The 8,345-nt window shown below is 38.8% G+C and overlaps 2 non-coding genes across 2 annotated transcripts; one reads left to right on the top strand and one right to left on the bottom strand.

Annotated features, from left to right (window-relative positions):
• Nucleotides 1–1,234: 1,234 nt before the first annotated feature.
• Trnas-uga (transfer RNA serine (anticodon UGA)) lies at nt 1,235–1,309 on the bottom strand. The gene has a single exon. It is a non-coding gene; the product is annotated as a tRNA-Ser (tRNA).
• Nucleotides 1,310–3,138: 1,829 nt separating this feature from the next.
• On the top strand, nt 3,139–3,213 carry Trnas-uga (transfer RNA serine (anticodon UGA)). The gene has a single exon. It is a non-coding gene; the product is annotated as a tRNA-Ser (tRNA).
• The last annotated feature ends 5,132 nt before the right edge of the window (nt 3,214–8,345 follow it).

Genomic DNA, 8,345 nt, shown 5'->3' on the forward strand with positions numbered 1-8,345 from the left:
TGGGACCACATACAAGATTTGAAGGAGGTCCTGCCTGTGGCTGTTGGGGTACAGTGTGCCTGTGGCTGTTGAGGGTACAGGGTGCAGTGTCTACAAGTTGTGGCCCACGTTGGCACAAATGATGCCTGTTGCTTGTGTTCTGAGGCCATTATCAGTTCCTATGGGTGGCTGGCAGAAGCAGTGAAGACTGCTGGCCTTGCTTGTGAGGTGCAAGCATAGCTTACAGTTTGCAGCACCACACCCAAAGTGACAAGAGTGCTTTGGTTTGGAGTTGAATGGAGCATCTCAGTCAAAGCCTCCATAAACCCTGTAATGGAATTATGGCTCTGCATTATGAGGAGGAGACTTGTAGGACTCTCCTTGATAAGTCAGAAGTGCATTACACAAAGGAAGCAGGCAGCAGAGTAGTTGCAGAGTTCACATGTTTTTTTTTTCTTTTTTTCTTTTTTTCCTTCTGATGAACCTCACCAGCTGATATGCAGAGATCAGTATCAGAAAGCATATATAGTAAAATAATTTGACTGTGAGAATTTTAACAGTAAATTGTTGAAGTATTCATAACAGAGTTCCTACATTTACTACCCTCCAGGAAAATTATCACACTCAAATAATTCTTGGAACAGAGAGCTGGATGAAACCAAAATCAAAAAGCTCTGAAATATTTAGCAACCCATGATACATATATCAAAAAGACGGATTAATCAGGAGGCAAGTGGCAGAGTACTCACTGCAGTCAAAAAAACTATTGTGTCTATCAAGGTCAAAACTGAGTCTGACTGAGTTATCTGGATACAAGCAACCAGACTAGGTGAACTCAACTTAATCATTCCGTGTTTTTACTGACCACCTGATTCCATCTATACTTAGTAGTATGCAATGAATGGACCCTATTTACTTCCAATATAATGGACAAACAGGAATTATGGGCAAACTTTAATCAGATTGTAAATTGCAATCAAGAGAAGTACAAGCGGAGTGTTAAGGATGATAAAGACCCACCATGGTTTAATAAAAAAATTCAGTAAAAATGCTGAAGAAGTAGAGATTGTTACACTCTCAGACCAGAAAAGCATTTGCAAATCATGGCAGGCAAAAGTTAATAGAAATTCATGTGTCTGTAAAAAGACTGATTTGTGAAGCATACAAAAACTTCCTCTGCCATACCTTAGCAAAAGATCTTTCTGAGAACCCAGAACAATTTTGGTACTGAAACTTCCTGGCACATTAAAACGGTGTGCCCGACCGAGACTCGAACTCGGGACCTTTGCCTTTCATGGGCAAGTGCTCTACCAACTGAGCTACCGAAGCACGACTCACGCCCGGTACTCACAGCTTTACTTCTGCCAGTACCTCGTCTCCTACCTTCCAAACTTTACAGGAGCTCTCCTGTGAACCTTGCAGAACTAGCACTCCTGAAAGAAAGGATATTGCGGAGACATACGAGGGCAGTTCAATAAGTAATGCAACACATTTTTTTTCTCGGCCAATTTTGGTTGAAAAAACCGGAAATTTCTTGTGGAATATTTTCAAACATTCCCGCTTCGTCTCGTATAGTTTCATTGACTTCCGACAGGTGGCAGCCCTGTACGGAGCTGTTAAAATGGCGTCTGTAACGGATGTGCGTTGCAAACAACGGGCAGTGATCGAGTTTCTTTTGGCGGAAAACCAGGGCATCTCAGATATTCATAGGCGCTTGCAGAATGTCTACGGTGATCTGGCAGTGGACAAAAGCACGGTGAGTCGTTGGGCAAAGCGTGTGTCATCATCGCCGCAAGGTCAAGCAAGACTGTCTGATCTCCCGCGTGCGAGCCGGCCGTGCACAGCTGTGACTCCTGCAATGGCGGAGCGTGCGAACACACTCATTCGAGATGATCGACGGATCACCATCAAACAACTCAGTGCTCAACTTGACATCTCTGTTGGTAGGGCTGTCACAATTGTTCACCAGTTGGGATATTCAAAGGTTTGTTCCCGCTGGGTCCCTCGTTGTCTAACCGAACACCATAAAGAGCAAAGGAGAACCATCAGTGCGGAATTGCTTGCTCGGCATGTGGCTGAGGGTGACAATTTCTTGTCAAAGATTGTTACAGGCGATGAAACATGGGTTCATCACTTCGAACCTGAAACAAAACGGCAATCAATGGAGTGGCGCCACACCCACTCCCCTACCAAGAAAAAGTTTAAAGCCATACCCTCAGCTGGTAAAGTCATGGTTACAGTCTTCTGGGACGCTGAAGGGGTTATTCTGTTCCATGTCCTTCCCCATGGTCAAACGATCAACTCTGAAGTGTATTGTGCTACTCTTCAGAAATTGAAGAAACGACTTCAGCGTGTTCGTAGGCACAAAAATCAGAACGAACTTCTCCTTCTTCATGTCAACGCAAGACCTCACACAAGTCTTTGCACCCGAGAGGAGCTCACAAAACTTCAGTGGACTGTTCTTCCTCATGCACCCTACAGCCCCGATCTCGCACCGTTGGATTTCCATATGTTTGGCTCAATGAAGGACGCAATCCGTGGGATGCACTACGCGGATGATGAAGAAGTTATTGATGCAGTACGACGTTGGCTCTGACATCAACCAGTGGAATGGTACCGTGCAGGCATACAGGCCCTCATTTCAAGGTGGCGTAAGGCTGTAGCATTGAATGGAGATTACGTTGAAAAATAGTGTTGTGTAGCTAAAAGATTGGGGAATAACCTGGTGTATTTCAATGCTGAATAAAACAACCCCTGTTTCAGAAAAAAAATGTGTTGCATTACTTATTGAACTGCCCTTGTAGCTTAGCCACAGCCCGGGGGATGTTTCCAGAATGAGATTTTCACTCTGCAGCGGTGTGTGCAATGGTATGAAACTTCCTGGCAGATTAAAACTGTGTGCCCAACCGAGACTCGAACTCGGGACCTTTGCCTTTTGCAGGCAAGTGCTCTACCAACTGAGCTACCGAAGCATGACTCACGCCCGGTACTCACAGCTTTACTTCTGCCAGTACCTCGTCTCCTACCTTCCAAACTTTACAGAAGCTCTCCTGCGAACCTTGCAGAACTAGCAGGTTCGCAGGAGAGCTTCTGTAAAGTTTGGAAGGTAGGAGACGAGGTACTGGCAGAAGTAAAGCTGTGAGTACCGGGCGTGAGTCGTGCTTCGGTAGCTCAGTTGGTAGAGCACTTGCCCGTGAAAGGCAAAGGTCCCGAGTTCGAGTCTCGGTCGGGCACACAGTTTTAATCTGCCAGGAAGTTTCATATCAGCGCACACTCTGCTGCAGAGTGAAAATCTGATTCTGGAATTTTGGTACTACTTAAAATCAATAAGTGGGGCAAGGGATTCTATCCATTCAGTTATTGACCAGTCTGGTGTCACAATAGAAGACATCAAAATGAAAGATGAAGTTTTAAATTTTTGGTTTTAGAAATTGTTCATGCTGAAGGATCATCTGAATTTACCATCCTTTGACCATCACACAGACTCCCTTATGGAGGACATAGCAATAGGCATCTGAGGCATAGAGATGAAACTCAAAAGGATAAAAACAAATACATCATTACATCTGGATGGAATCCTGATTTGGTTTTACAGAGAATGCTCTATGGTATTGACCTCTTACTTAAATTGCATTTAACATGACCCTTTCACACAATGGAAAGTCCCAAGTGACCAGAAAAAAGTGCAGGTGACTCCTGTATATAATAAGGGTAAACGAATTGACCTACAACCTTACAGACCAGTATCCTTACTGCTTTACTGCACAATTTGTGCTCATGTTCATTTTCTGAGTTCAAATATAACAAATTTTCTTGAGAAGGAAAAGCTTCTGCTCATAAAGCAACAAAGATTTAGAGAACAATGTTTGTATGAATGATAGCTTGCTCTTTTCTCACACAATATTCAGTAAATCATGGATGAAGAACAACTACCAGATTCCATACTCCTAGATATTCAGAAAGCATTTGATGTGGTGCTCCACTGCAGACTGTTTTGGAGGGTCTGAGGATACAGAATAGGTTCCCAGATACGTGGGTGGCTCAAAGGCTTCTTAAATAATGCAACCCAATGCATTGTCCTCAATGGAATGTCTTCATCAGGGGCAAGGCTGTCATCATCAGCATCCAGACAAGTGTGTCAGGACCACTTTAGTTCCCTATATACTTAAATGAACTGACAGACAAAGTGAGTAGCAAGCTGCAGCTGTTTGCTGATGATATTATGGTGTCATTGTTGAGTGGCTGTAGGAGGATACAAGATAACTTTAACAAAATTTCTAGTTAGTGTAATGAATGAAAGATAGCTCTAAATGCAGAAAAATATAAGTTAATATGGATGAGTAGGAAAAACAATCCTGTATTGTTTGAATAGAGCACTAGTAGTTGCTTGACACAGTCACGTCTATTGAATAGCTAGTAATAATCTTGCAAACTAATATGAAATGGAACAAGTACATTAGGAGAATAGCATGGAAGGTGAACAGTCAACTTTGCTTTATTGGGAGAATTTTAAGAAAGTGTGGTGCACCTATAAAGGAGACTGTGTATACTACACTAGTGCAGCCCAGCTTTGAGCACTGCCCTGGGTTCATCACCAGGTTAGCTTAAATGAAAATACTGAAACAGTTCAGTTTCATCACACTAGATTTCTTACTTATATGTTCAGTCAGCATGCAGTAATTACAGAGATTCTTCATAAACTCCAATAAGAATCCATGGGGGGAAGATGAAGTTCTATTTGCAAAATCCTATCGAGAAAATTTAGAGCACTAGCATTAGAAGCAGACTGCAGAATGATTCTGTAGCTGCCCACACACATTTCATGTATCAGCCATGAAGATATGATAAGAGAAATTAGGGCTCTTACGAAGGCATATAGACATTCATTTTCCCCTCATTCTATTCACAAGTGAAACAGAGAAGGAAATTATTATTAATGGTATAAGCTAACGTCTGCCCTGCTTGCAGAGTATGTAGCTGTAGAAGTAGAGGCAGATGGTAAATAAAAGAAAAGCTAACTGAAAAGTACTAAAGAAGGACACAAATATTATTTTTCTTAAAAAAAAAAAAAAGAAAAAGGTGTCATACTGAATAGTGACACCACAAGATTTGCTGATCCCCTTCATACTTTTCTGACAGTACTACATAGATATTACAGGTAATGTATTAATCAGTAATAAAGGAAGTAAATTCTCATCTTCCTACAATCTGCATCTAAGAGACTAATCCAAACGAAATAATTCTTAAAAATGTTCACAGCAATGAATTTTAAACGTTATAGTACCCCTCATAAACTGTTTTAACTCATCCATTTTGACAAGTGCATGACCCTTATCTATAAGGAAGGAGAGAAATTCAGAAAACTAGAGACCAGTTAAATTTTTATCATGCTTAGCTAAACCTCAAAAATTCTGAAGCAAAACCACAGTATTCACTAACGGAAAGGAGGACATATGGAGAAATAATAGCATGACTTGTGATTTATAAAAAATTGTGGACAAAAACCTGAATATGTCATCTACAGTTTTTAGAGTTGGGCAAGGGAAGCTTTCGAGTTATTACATGACAAAATTCTAATGGGAAATTTTTAAATGTGTTTAATTAGGGGCACTAAAACAGAACACCTAATAGTTTTAATATCAGAAACAGGAAGAGGAAATAAAAATATGGGCTTAATGATGGCACCAAATCATATTTCTCATGTGAAGAAAGGCTAAACTAATGCACTCTTCCAAGGGCACATTCTTCAGATGCATTCTTTTCCATTTGTGTATAAATGATCCAAATCTGGGCACTGAGTTGCAAATAAATGTGTATCTGATGTAACAATTAAAAATTTTTTTGCAGCACCCAGACTAAAAACAGGGTTTCCTGCTTTTTACAACTAGTTTCCTTATCATTCAACTATCCTCATATGCCTCTCAGTCTCATGCAGATTCTTATAAAGGGGAAAAAATACTTTTCTTTCTATTAATTCATTGAAGTATGCATTCAGACATGACCCAATTCTCAGTGCCATGTAGATACCTCATTTATAGATGACATCAGCATCATTATCACAAAACATCATAAGTCACCTAGTTACGTATGGTGGCTGTAAATAAAGCAATAGACCTGTTACATAACTTTTTAAAGAAAAATAAATTATTAATTATCAAAATACGAAAAAATCCATAAAATTTTGTTTAAAATATAAAGCTTGCTACACTAGAAACAACACCAGACTCACAACCTTATAGGTGACACAAAATTTCAGCCACTTAGCTTTGAATTTATTTTAATTGTCAGACATAGTTGAAAAAAAAGATGCAACATCAAATAAAATACCATATGGTACAAATTAAATTTACTTTCCCATAAAAGAATCTTCCACATAGTCTGGAGTGCTTACTGTATTCAGTGTCATGTATGAAATTGTATTGTGACATAATTAGTCCAATCTTCTTAACTCAAGTGCACAAAGGAGCTGTGCAACACACTCAAATTTAAATAATCACTGAGTGTTCTTTCCAAATTATATGACCTCCTCATTCCGATATATAGGAATTAATTACATGATGTGTTCCTCAAAGTTCCATTTATGGTCCATTGGTCTTCCTTGTGTACATTAATGACCATTCATCTGTCACATTGCCAGAAGGTAAGTTTGTTTTGTTTGCAGATCATACAAATATTACACTAAATAGCAAGTCAAGTACAGATTTAGAAATGGCTAAAAACAAATTTTCACTGGCATTAATGAATAATTTAAAGCTAATTCACTGTCATTAAACTTTGAAAGGATACACTATATACAGTTCATAACATGTAAAAGATTTTCTTCCAGCACATGTATAACATATGAAAAGATGCAGATAGCAGAGGTTGACAGTGTTAAATTCAGTTGGGAAGGGCATACCACAGAAATGCTGAAGCACTCAAACAAGTTTTTATTTGCAATGCAACTGATGTCCAATGTACGAAACATAATTACAAAAAATCTTTACATACTTTGCTTACTTTTATTCTATTATGACATACAGGACCATATTCTGGAGCAACTCAACAAAAGTTTTAGAGCACAAAACCATTTAACAAGACTCATTCGAGGTGTAAATTCAAGAAAACCATGTAGAAACCTGTTGAAGAAACTGGATATTCTTACCACTGAAACTCAATATATTTATTCCTTAATGAAATTTGTTGCAAATAATATGTCTCTATTTTGAGCCAATAGCCCAATATATAGTATCAATACTAAGAACAAGAACAATCTACACAAAGACCTAAAATCACTTAGCTTGGTCCAAAAAGGTGTCCAATATTCAGGCATGAACATTTTCAATAAATTGCCAGCAACCATTAAAAACTTGTTTTCAGGTAAAGCACAGTTGAAACAGTGGCTGAAAGACTTTTTGATTGGCAACTCCTTCTACATTGTACATGAGTATCTTAATAGGGACTGTTAGACCACTTGAAGTGAAAACGTATGTTTGAAAAGAATTGGTCACAACAGTCAAGTTAGATACTTTGTGTATGATAAATTTATTAAAAGTGGATAACTATGTTTCAGTCTGACAGAGTATTAATTTTGTATATTAGCAGTTCCAGTTTACTGTAATGTATTCATATATCTTTATGATCTCCTGACAAATGATCAGGGAAATGAGTACTGCATTCAGATGGCTTGTGTTTTTACATTATACTTCCTGACATTTTCCACACCAAAGAGAATCATCTCATTTTTGGATCTGTGGAACAAAACTGTATCTAATCTAATGTAACATAACTAATAGAAGAGAAGCAGCTTATAAAAACTCGCTGGAAGCTTAAAACAGTATTTTGGACTGGGAGACAAATCCTGAATGTTTTCCATTTTTGGGCAAATGCTCTACGATCTGAACTATCCAGGTACAACTCACAAGCTACACTCACAGCTATACTGTCAGTATATGTTTCCTGCCTTCCAAGCTTCACAGTCCTTCATGTACCTGACAGGACCAGCACTATTTTCTCCCAAGAGTGCAGGTCACACCAGGTATGCAGGAGAGGTTGTGTCAAGTCTGAAAGGTAGGAGATAGCTGCTGATAAAAATAAAGTTGTGAGGGTGGATCATGAATTATATGTGGATAGTTGAGCCGGTGAAACAGAAAATTTCCAGTTTCAAGTTTCTGTCTGGCACACAGTTTTCATCTGCTAGGAATTTCAAATAAGCACACACTCCACTGCAGATTGAAAATTCATTCTGGGAACTTACAGATACATAAAGTACATACTGCATTAATAGAATGCTAACAATTTTTGTGTATTATTGCTTGTGATTATGAGAGCTAAATTTAACCTAATATGTTCGAAAGAAACCCACTACTTTAAAAATGTGCTGCTTC

This window comes from Schistocerca nitens, chromosome 5 (assembly GCF_023898315.1).
Source record: "Schistocerca nitens isolate TAMUIC-IGC-003100 chromosome 5, iqSchNite1.1, whole genome shotgun sequence".
Lineage (NCBI taxonomy): Eukaryota > Metazoa > Arthropoda > Insecta > Orthoptera > Acrididae > Schistocerca > Schistocerca nitens.